Genomic DNA, 12636 nt, shown 5'->3' with positions numbered 1-12636 from the left:
CTATGTTTGATATATAATTTAATAGAGGAAGTGAAACTCTGTTATAGAGTACCTTAATTTTTTTTACAGGATGTTTATTACTCATATTATACCAATTAACACAAAAAAGTTAATTGATAAGCTTGATTTTATTTTATTCATAAATTTAGACGCACAACCAAAAAAGTCTTATATCTTGCTAATTGATAGTTAATTAGTAGTTTTGTTTCCTATATTTCTCATTTATAGGCCTAAATTAATTTTGTCAAAAAACCTTATATAAATATGACTTACCTGGAATTAGCTAATCATTATATAACAAATTAACAAAAGTTAAGTTAGTTTTGCACTAAAAAGACGCGAAAAATGGGCAAAAGACGTATCACTCAAGATGAAAGATGGCAAATTATTGCTCACATCAAAAAAGGAACCAAAAGTATTAGAGAAATCACCAAGTTAATTGGAGTTTCTGAGAAATGTGTTCGGACAACGAAACAAAACTTTCTTCACATTGGTGATGCCAGCGAGAAAACGAGGCCAGGTAGACCCTTGCCAACCACCAGAAAGGACGGTAGTGCCCTTTTTAGAGCTGTCAGAGCTAATCCAAGAGTTAGTTACAAAGAATTGACCACAGAATTCAATACAACGCGAAATACATCTATTTCTCAAAGCACAGTCCGCCGAATACTTATCAAATATAAGATTAGAGTCTACTCTGCTTTGAAGAAACCACCCCTACGTCCATATGATAAACAAAGGAGAATAAAATGGTGTCGTGAAAGAAGGTATTGGACAATAGAACAATGGAAAAACATTATGTGGAGTGATGAGAGTAACTTTGAACTTATCAATCGCAAATCTAACATAACAGTCAAAAGAAGGGCTCACAAAAAGTATTACGCCAGGTACATTAGACCGACAATACAAAGTGGAGGAGGCTCCATAGGAATCTGGTCATGCTTCAATTACAAAGGTGTTGGTATGTGCCAAACATACACCGGAAGAATTAACTCCAGAATATAAGTAGAAGTACTGGAAAACAACCTAACTCCATCAATTGACTTGCTTATGCTGAATGATAAAACATGGAAACTTCAACAAGATGGCGCTACTGCACATACTGCATACTATGCAAAGGAGTGGTTCAACGAAAATAATATCAGGAAAATACCGTGGCCCCCATACTCACCTGATTTGAACCCGATTGAAAACATTTGGGCCTGGATTGACCATGAATTGGCAGAGGTTCAAATTTCCACTCTAGGCCAGCTGAAGGACGTCCTTAAGGAGACCTGGCATAGAGTACCAGAAGCGATGTGCAAAAATCTTGTTGAGTCTATGCCTAGTAGAGTTCTTAGTTGTATTAAAGCAAAAGGCGGATACATAAATATTGATTGGTTCATAAATTACGCCTCCTGATGTATCGCGCGTCTAAATTTTAGAATAATTTTTTTGCCTTATTTTTTTAATACCATGTAGTTGTACCTAATTATTAGTTAGTATTTGTATTTTTTTATAAATTTTTCTAAATTTTGTATTTTGTATGTATTTATCTAATAAATAGAAAAAAAACTAAACCAAGATCTTTTTTCGTTATTGTTTTATAGTAAAAAAACTAAAAATTTCTATTCTCAATAATGAGTTCGTCTAAATTTATGAAAACCACTGTATATAGCTTCTTTAAAAATGGTGCTTCTTAGGTCTTACGACTAGTTTGGGCTTAATTTTTGCATCTTGTTTCAATGTTTTATTTATTCATAGAAAAGTTTTTAATTCACCTGAAAATCTTCAATATTAAACGGTACTTTAGTATTCAAATTTTGAATATTGTGTTATTTTAAGCTACAAATTGAAGTTGGATGTTGAATATTTCACTTAAATCTTTCAAGTATGAAGTACCAAAAAACTTTTCTTGTAAAGTGATACAATTGATCAAGTGTAAATAAACGATTATCGCTTTTCGCCGCTTTTTATGTCACCAAAACAAGATTAAATAGAAAACTATTGGTCGTTATCGTTTGAAACGATATAAGGTTTCTCTAAAACATTCATTATCGGTTGTATCGTTTCGTTAACGAAAGTTGGATGGTTAATAATCAGTTAATTCAGAAGCCGGAACACGACGATAATCCGAATGAAAATTCCAAGGACTAGACGATTCAGATCTTAAACTAGTTAACTACTATTAGAACTAATAGCACTATTATACCCACTCCAATTAGAATCACCATAGAACATTTTCTCTAACCAACTTCTGTTAACCAAAAAAGAGGAGGGGTCCTTCTGCAATTATATTTTTTGATTATTTTGATTTCCTTTTGCTACCCAAGAGAGCTGTACCTAAAGGTAAAGCAAATTTAACTTTTGATCGCAATTATTATGTAATTAATTGTATTTTTGAACTCTTGTAATAAATTTGTGGATAATTTATGATATTAACTGCTTTTGATCCATTATTCTTTGAGAGTGTATTTGTTTTAAAATATTATCATCACTATATATTGTTTCCATAAAGGAACTAAGCCCAAAAACCTCATTTGGAAAGTGCAAAAATCTTTTTGATTACTCCTTGTTTTCTTAGACCTAAAAGAACGTTTTAATAGGATTTATAAGTTTTTAATCATATGCCTGACAAATCATAAAATATAAGGTTAACAAATATTAGAATATGAAAAAACATGTAGAGTAAAACACAGTGAGTGCACACAAACAGTCAAAAACACATATTAAAATTGAAGTTGTGATACATTGTATTAACATTACAAACAATCAATAATAGGTTACTTGATGTATGCACGCGTTATTTGTATAAACAACTGAATTTACTCTTTGTATTTATATGAATTTATTTATAATGCAATCTTTGCGAATTACAGGTAAAGATTTCAGCACTTGTATTAAAGAGGTTTCAGTGGCATGTTTGGTATCTGTCTAAAGAGCAAAAACGGCGTTGAGAATCCAATGAGAATGGAACATTGTCATGAAGTTCTACATTAAAAGAACCTCTGAGGTTTCGAGATTACTGGAATATCGTATATATTTTTTAACGCTGATCCCAAAAGCTGAGACAACGATAGAAACCATGCAGTTACAAAGCCTAAAGTTAATTCACTTGGAGTTTTGAATAATCATAGCAGAGCGTTGAATGGCTCTTATTGGTCACTTTTACCATAGCCATAATAAAAGATAGTCAGGCCATTTAATCCGCTTGCACAACATTTGATTGTTTTAAGTTCGAATTGATGTTGAAAATAGCTTTTTTATCATGCCTAGTCTACTAACTAACGCACTAAAATCTAAAAAATGGTGAACTTAGGAGAGAAATAGTTAATTAATTCTCTTATATCTAGAATGAGACACTAGATCTAGAATTAAATACTTTTTCCGAAAACGATAACTTTCTTAATGATAGCGATGCTCTTCATTCAGAAATTGAGAGTAGAACCATTTCAAACAATTTTAATTGCCAGTAGAGTGTGAAAAAATGTTAATCAGAGAAAGGACTCAAACGTCATATAAAAACACTCTAATAGCAATTCTTCAACAAAGCAAACAAATGCAACAACTGATGTCAAGCGTGCGTGTTCCTAACTTTTATTAAAAAAAGCATTAAACTTGTTGAAAACGATCTTTGCTACCCTCCATGTATCAAAGATGAGCTTTCAAAGTACATGTTCTCAGAAGATGATGCAAAGCATTCATTCGATCTATTAAAGACATTTATTGAAAATTTTAATTGTGACGCAGAAGTTTTTTATCCAAAATTTTAGGAAGTTGTTGGCCAGAAAAGTTTTATAAAAAAATCTCTAAGATAAACCTCAACTCTTGTAGAATATGACCTTGAAAATCATATTTTGGCTCACATGAATTAGTTTAAAAATCCCACACCTCAGTTTTAGTTATTGATGATGAAATTGAGTTCATAGATAAAGAAAAAAGTTTGATTAAATATTAGGGTTTATGTATTTAGTACCTTTTAGTACCTATTAAAGGATACGTTTTTCAAAAAGTTGGCAAAACAGATTTTGTCAAGAAACACTCTCAATTATGTAGGCTAGAAAAGTTATAAAAAATTATTCAAATTATTTACTTGAGGAGCTTGTAAACTTGCATAAAATCATGTTTAAGAAGAAAAGAACAAATTCGTCAAGAAAAAAAATGAAGAAAGTATTCAAACTCCTCAAGGTTTTTTTCATAGCCACTAACTCTATTAAAAACATATTCTAGCACATGAACTATATTGCAGCACGATGGAAATATGCAATTATTAAAAAAGTGAAAGCCAATTGAAGTGAAGTAAGTTTTTTTAATTTAATATGTAATGCTTGATAACTAATGCAATTAGTTTAATAGTTATAAGGACATTAATTTTTTAAAATAATTTTGAAATAAATATTCTAAAGATTTTTTTTTAGCCTCTTTCTAACATAACTTCTATCTAAGAGGTCACTTTTCAGCAGGGTTTGGAAAAACCTTACTCAACTGGGTTTTTTGCTTATTGGGCTTTTTGCTGAAACAAAATCTTAAGTTTGGTACAAATCTTTAGAAAGAAAATTGAAATAACTTGCAGTTATTAAAAACATTTTTACAACGTATCCAGTGCATTAGCTCAGTTAATAATTAGATTACTTTTTTTAAAATATAAAAAAAATTTGAAATAGAGTTATTATTTAAAAATTAAGTTTAATTTAAAATATAAATAAATTATATTTCCTTCAATTTACGAAAGTATCATTCAGGGGGAAGAAGTAGGGCTAATGAGTGGAAGGAAGTGATCATATTAAGTGATCAACCAAATACACTGCGACCATTTTCTATAGACGCATGTAAAATTTAGCGGATTTACAGTCCCAGCCGGCACGGGGACGTACAAAAAACGTACAATGAACGTTCAGTTTGCGTTTTGGACGTCCTGGAACTATTTCGGAACCAATAAAAGTATTTCAGACTTGCGTAGGACGTTTGAAAGACGTCTTAATTACATTCAGAACGCGTGATGAATTATAATAAAAATACTGTACAAACAAGCAACTAAACAAAATTACAATTCCCGGTTTATAATAACTTGGTATATTTTAAATTTTTATGGTTAACTATGCGCAGTGTAGTTGTTAAGAGGCATTTTTTGTAAGAATCAGGCAGTCAATGGAAGTGACCTCCTCCAAATTTCTTGAATTTTTTATATATTGATCAGAATATAGAGAAAACCTGTTGGGGAAAAAAAAATTTTTCAAAAATGTTTCGTTCACTCGGAATCTGGGCTTAAATTTTTGAGATTTTTTTAAAAATTTTTAGAAATTTAGTTTTTGCCACCTTTGAACCCATTTTTTTGGCAAGGCAAAAAGTTGCACATAGCTTTTGTAGTTAATATCAGACGTAACCCAAAAGCTCTCTCCAAAAAATATAAAAAAGTTGCGTGACACTGTGCGGTTGGCTAATTATCATAGTTCAAAAGTACAAAATCAATCACTTTTGTCAATTTTTAATCGGAGTTAATTCTAGCGGCGAAGTGTTGCACACAATTTTTCTTTTAGGATTTGAAATTATCAAAGGTATTGAGTCTAAAAATGCAAAGAAAGTTATGTGATACCTAAGGCCTATTAATATATTAAGGCTTGAAATTGGAAAAAAATGTTTTAGTATACTTACAAAATGAACCATTACGGCAGAGGCGCTTAGTTTTATAAAAATGTAATCATATCCAACTGTCAATACAAAAAGGTCCTAACATGATAATAAAAAAAATTCGTGTGATCTTTAGATATTAAGTTAAAAATAAAGGTACATATTGTTAAAAATGATTAAGTACGAAGAGATAATTTTTTGGACACACAGATGAGGTTTTCCCTCACAATAAAATTTCTATCATCCAAAATTAGCATTTAGCATTACACAAAACATTGCACGTAATGTTAAGAAAAAATTTAAGCGTTTCTGACTATGATATAGAAATCATAACAATTGAAATAAATAATAATAAAAAACAATACATGATCAGAAGTGAATTATTTAAATTTACGTCATAACCAAATAACTTGTGGTGATCGAATGGAAGAAGAATCGCTGATATCACGATTGTGGAGAAACAAGTTAGTGGGCGGTTGTTTACTTTACCATAAAAATGTCTTAACTTTATTTTAACGATCTTTAAAATTTGCATAAATAGAGTAGATATTTTATCATTGCTATTGAGAAATAGGTACTGCATAAATAGAACTTGTTTTTAGTTGAGTATGAAACAAAACAAATATTTTTACGAAAACTGTTGTTGCTTTTCAAAAGGAAATTGTGGATCATTCAAAAAACATAAAATTATAAACAAAATGTTCTACATTCATCAGCTGGGAGATGTTGATGTTAAGAAACACCTCATCAACTTAAAGGTAATTATGTATTTTAAATTTACGCAGACTGTAATATAATTTTTATAATTACATACTTTATAACTTCTCTGCAATAAGATTTTGAGACAAAGTTCTTTAAACAAAAAAAAATAGCTCTTTTAATTAATTCCTCACTCTTTTAATAAATAATCACTAAATTAATCACACTCTTGCAATATTGTATTTTAATAATAACAACAATGTATTTCAAACTTGTAAACATTTTTCGTGAAGAGTCAGATTATAAACAATGCTTTAAATGACACACTTAATAATTGTTTAAAAAATTGTTTTTAGGTCATGCGATTAAACGATAATAATATTTGGGAAGAAAATGGACTTATTGCAAATAGACTTAAAAGAAATCTTGAAAAGGATGAACAAATATGTGCTTTTCACCGGTACACGTTTGGTATTGCATGGAGTCCTCCAAAAACATGCTTTCATCCTCACCATCTAAATATAAAAGGAAAAAAATCTCCCGCTTTAAAGGCGTCACCAATACATGTCCTCATATCAATGTCAAAGCGATACAATGAAGTATTTTCAGTTGGTGCAATGCTGTGTTTTACCCATTTAAAGCAAGAAACTGCTTTATCTAGAGTCAACGAAAACACCAATTTATGTACAGAAACACAAACACAACAAGAACAAACATATATGACACCTGCTACTCCAGATGAAGAATTTGATCCCGGTGAAATTAATGTTTCACAGGAGATTTTGGACGAATCTCTAAGAAGCCGTGAGAGTGTAACTGAGGTTCTTAATGCAAGTCCAATAAAATTTAGATTAAAAAGGAAGTTCGAATGTCTGGAAGATACTACTAAAGATAAGTTAAAACGCAAGTATGTTCGCCTAGAAAACTTATTAAAGAAAAAATTTGCGGAAGCTGTTGCTCCTGGACAAGAGGAAATACTTATAGATTTTCTTAACAGTAAAAATGTTGATGAAATAAATAGCCCTCTCCCAATTGAAATTATTCGTACTCAGAAAGTATATAAGCAAAGTGATTCCATGGGAAAGTTAGTTATCCTCTCATTATTAGACCATACCAAGTATACCAAAAAGTTTATAATGAACACATTTGAGTGTACCAAACATCGTATAGAAACAGCAAGAAAATGGCATGCATCTCATAAAGGGTTGGCATTTCCAGAGAAGAAAGTATTCGTCCGATCTAGTCTTGATCAAACAAAGTGTGAACATTTCTTAGACTTTATATTTACAAGTGGTATTTTGCATGATGTTGCTTATGGAATAACCAAATTAAAATACAACAGCGGTGAAGAACAAAAGATAGTGCATGCAATACTGACGACAAAATATAGCCACGCTATCATGTTCTATCGAAAAAGTTGTAGTGAAAACAATTATATACCATTATCTGATTCAAGTTTGTGGAAAGTATTGCATGCAATAAAACCTTCAAGTCAAAAAAGCTTAGCTGGATTAGATGATGTTACTGCTTCAGGCATGAATGGTTTTCAAACATTACAAAAATTGGCACAAAGATTTAGTTCTAAATCTCTCGAAGCTGCCCTTGAAAAAGGAAAAAGGTATTTGAAAACAAGTTATCAAACCAATTGTAGTGTCAATGACTCAAACATTTCTTCTCATAGCTCAAAACATGGCTTATCAGATCCATCTGAAAAAAATCTTCAATCCAACACAGAGATATCAGAAGTGGTATGTGCCGATTGCTATGATTTGTGCAAAGCTATCGAGATGATCAAAGAACTAACAATTCAAAATTCTGACGATGCTGATTCTATTTATGATTTGGAAATTGCTGTAAAGGATGTATTCAACTACATAAAACACCTGATGAGAGATTCTCAACAGAAAAAGGCAAAAATCGAAGCTTTTAAGCAATTAAACGATGAAACTGCTTTCTGGCTTAAAAATTTTTGTCAAAAAATTCTTCCGGTTCGATACAGAGAGGAGCAAAGAGAGTATTTTGGCAAGAAAGGAGTGAGTTTACATGTGGATATATTCTTCATAAAAATAGCAGGAAAGTTATTCAAACGTGTTTACTTTACTTCAATGTATAGGTGTGATCAGGGAATAGGTGATGTTGTTTCGTTAGCCACTGCAGTTTTAGACCAATTCAGAATTGATCAACCGCATATCAAGAAAATGTTTACCAAATCTGATAATGCCGGCTGCTATCAGTGAAATCTTTCAGCTGAAGCAATCTACAATGTATGCAAAGAGAGAGATATAAAGTTGCTGAGATATGATTATAATGAACCCTGTTGTGGAAAAGATCAATGTGACAGGGAGAGTGCAGTTGTAAAGACAATTTTAAGGAGTTACGATGACTCTGGTAATAATCTTTTGACTGCTGAAGATATACACAAGGCTATGCATTATAGTTTTGGCGCTAAAGATGCAAAAGTAGCAGTTGCTCAAATTAGCAATGATAAAACTGTAGTTACTGGACCAAAGATTAAGAACATTAGCAACTATCACTCATTTGAGTTTGGTGAGAAAAGTATGAAGATGTGGCGTTATTTCAATATCGGTGAGGGAATTGAACAAGAGTATGGAAATCTTAAAAATCAACCCTCGATTAAGTTGTTGTTGCCATATAGCAAAACAGATAATTCAATTAAGCGTAACAAGTCACTTAAGGAAAAACAGAAAAGAAGTGACAGGCAATTATATTCATTAAGATTTTGCACTGAAATGAATTGTACTTTATCATTTGAAAGCGATGCTGAGTTAGAAGAACACATGCTATCCGGTCTTCATACAGTTCCAAAATCATTAACATCATTGGATAAAGTTCGCAACTCGTTTGTTCATAAGATGAAAATTACTTCACAACTAAATATGCCAATTTCTTCATCCTCTAACATTGCTTCCGTAAAAGACAAACCACATTGCATGAACATTTTTCTATTGCAAGGTTGGGCATTACCAGTTCGAAGTTCTTTTAGATTTTCAAATCAGCAGAAAGAACTGTTGTATAAATACTTTATTCGTGGAGAAGAATCAGGTAATAAAATGAGCCCTGAGCAGGTTCACATGCAGCTGAGGAGAGAACTTCCGCCTGATCAATATGTAACTAGTCAACAGATAAGATCTTTATTTTCAAGGTAGGCATTGTTGCTATCAAAACTTTTGCAAATTAGATTATGTTTCTGACTGTTAAATAGTTCTTTTACAAATATGAAATTAAAATTTAGGTGAAAGTTATAATTTTGTGTGTTTGTTTACATATGTTTAAAAATATGTACAATTGATATTGTTATATATTTAGTAACCTGAAAAGAAAAGGTAAGCTGGTAGAACCGACAACAGATAATAATGAAAATAGTCAGGTTAACGATAACAAAGAAGTTTATGGCGAAAATGATGACTTTAATCTGGCAGGAGACAATGAAGATGATAATAAATATGAGGAAGACATCGCCAATCTTGCAAAAGAAATTTGTCTTGTATGGAAAGTGAATGATTGGGTTGCTGTTGCATATGAAAAACAATGGAATATTGGATATATTCTGGAGGTAATATTATTCAAAGTATATATTAGTTTCAAGTTTTTATTTTGTTTTACAAAACAGTGCTCTATCATAAAAGGAATATAAATAAAATGTAAAAATAATTTCAGAATGACATTATATAAGACTTTACAAGTTTTATTGAATGTAAGCAAAATTAAACAAATCATAAACTCTTTATTATATTATTTTAAATGTTGCGCTAATACTTTTAGGTATCTATAACTGGGATCAGAGTTAATTGTATGATTAACGGGCAAGAGAAGAATACTTTTCGCTGGCCAGTTACTACCGAGGAGATAAATAACCAAACTGATAAAATTATCTGTTTAGTAAATGCTCCTTTTCTAATCAGTGGTCGTGGCGATTATTCATTATCCGAAGAAGACTATAATACAGTCATATCATTATTCTTAGAGAAACATACTGCAGTAGAGTAGAAATTATGTGTGATGTGGTGGATAATGTGTGTAAATGACTCTATTAATAAATGAAAAACTAATTTTTAAATGGAAAAACATTTAAATGTTTGATTTATGTTTTATTTAATTAGAAATTTAGTTATCTTGATGTTAGATTTTTGTTCAGTTTTTAATTCATGTTATATCATGCGTGTGACAAAATCACACGAATTTTTTTTATTATCATGTTAGGACCTTTTTGTATTGACAGTTGGATATGATTACATTTTTATAAAACTAAGCGCCTCTGCCGTAATGGTTCATTTTGTAAGTATACTAAAACATTTTTTTCCAATTTCAAGCCTTAATATATTAATAGGCCTTAGGTATCACATAACTTTCTTTGCATTTTTAGACTCAATACCTTTGATAATTTCAAATCCTAAAAGAAAAATTGTGTGCAACACTTCGCCGCTAGAATTAACTCCGATTAAAAATTGACAAAAGTGATTGATTTTGTACTTTTGAACTATGATAATTAGCCAACCGCACAGTGTCACGCAACTTTTTTATATTTTTTGGAGAGAGCTTTTGGGTTACGTCTGATATTAACTACAAAAGCTATGTGCAACTTTTTGCCTTGCCAAAAAAATGGGTTCAAAGGTGGCAAAAACTAAATTTCTAAAAATTTTTAAAAAAATCTCCAAAATTTAAGCCCAGATTCCGAGTGAACGAAACATTTTTGAAAAATTTTTTTTTCCCCAACAGGTTTTCTCTATATTCTGATCAATATATAAAAAATTCAAGCAATTTGGAGGAGGTCACTTCCACAGTTTCAGGAATTTGCCTGATTCTTAGAAAAAACGGCTCTTAAACCACACAACATTTTTTTCATCTCAAATTAAAAATAATTCCATGGAAATGTTAATACCCAAAGGTTTCACAAGGAGTTGCTTAAAGTCAATTGAATAGTAAGTTTTAATTATCATTATAATGATAATTAATAAGTTAAACTTATAGGTTTAGCAGATTTTTACGAAGATATTGTAAATAATTTTTTTTAATTTTATATTAAAAAAAACATATGTTTTTTAAAAAAACATATGTTTTAGTAAATATTTACTAAATATTTGGTCGCCATCATAATCTTGTAAAATATCATATAGTTAATATATAGTATACATATTGTTTACAAGCTGATGATGGTGACCCAGTGAAAAGTATATATATATTATATATATTATATATATTATATATATTATATATATATATATATATATATATATATATATATATATATATATATATATATATATATATATATATATATATATATATACACATTTATTTATTATAGCTATATTAAATATATAAATATATGATTATAATGAATATTTAATATATACTAAATAGTAGGATATATATATAGAGTTACTATATAGTATTTTATATATAGTAGCATATGACCAGACATTTTTCTGAGTATTACAGTAGAATCTCTCTAATTCGAATTTAACGGGGAAAAAAAAAAGTTCGAATTAGAGAGATTTTCGAATTATAGAAAGTTGACTTTTTTTCAAATATTCTGGTCAAAGTAACGAATAGAAATGAAAAAAACAAACAAATAGTGATTCTTAGGCCTAAATGCAATATATATTATGTGATTTAAACTTTTACATTTTCAAAAAAAAGTCAGTAATTGTAGATTGTCTTTTTGAGGCTTTTAAATCCATTTCAATGACACGATTTATGTCTTTAAGAGCCTTCTTCAAATCCTCTCCAAAGTTAGAGTAAAGACTGTAATTCTCGAGTACAGTGACAGCATGCATCGCTTCGTTCAGACTTGGTTTTGTAGCATTGTCAGAAACACCAATGCACTCATCATCGGATTCCTCTTCAGTTTCAAAAGCATCATGCTCAGAAACCAATGCAATGATGTCCTCATCTGATGATTTGTTGGCAATGCAAACATCGAAATCTATGTCTACTAACTCGTCGGCCGTGAGGTTAAAATCTGCATCGAATTTTGTTTTTAACAATTCGAGATCATCTTTTAAGTTTTCCATTACAGTCTCGTCTACATCTAAGCCACAGAAAGGGTCGTTATCATCATTTACATGCTTTTCAACTGCTTCTAATGATATTCCTGATTTTTTAAAACAATTTATGAAGGTTTGATCTGGAATGGAATTCCATGCTTTTGTTAGCATAAACATTGCAGTTAAGATAGAAAACTTAAGCATCTTGTTCTCTTTTTCTAAGGCAGCAATTTGCTTTTTCACTGCAAGTGATCGATATTTGGCTTTAAGAGATCGGATAACTCCTTGATCCATTGGTTGGGTGATCGAAGTTGTATTTGGTGGA

The 12636-nt window shown here is 30.5% G+C and overlaps 1 pseudogene across 1 annotated transcript; it reads left to right on the top strand.

Annotated features, from left to right (window-relative positions):
* Positions 1–5785: 5785 nt before the first annotated feature.
* On the top strand, positions 5786–10349 carry LOC149876234 (uncharacterized; annotated as a pseudogene). The gene is made up of 4 exons (XR_016448841.1): positions 5786–6362; positions 6660–9466; positions 9625–9877; positions 10087–10349. The product of XR_016448841.1 is annotated as an uncharacterized LOC149876234 (transcript).
* Positions 10350–12636: the final 2287 nt, after the last annotated feature.

This window comes from Hydra viridissima, unplaced genomic scaffold, assembly GCF_058129835.1.
Source record: "Hydra viridissima isolate aposymbiotic clone 2 unplaced genomic scaffold, HvirCarnegie_v1 scaffold_23, whole genome shotgun sequence".
Lineage (NCBI taxonomy): Eukaryota > Metazoa > Cnidaria > Hydrozoa > Anthoathecata > Hydridae > Hydra > Hydra viridissima.
The sequence above is the reverse complement of the archived record's forward strand: the minus strand, read 5'-3'. Positions and strand labels throughout refer to the sequence as shown.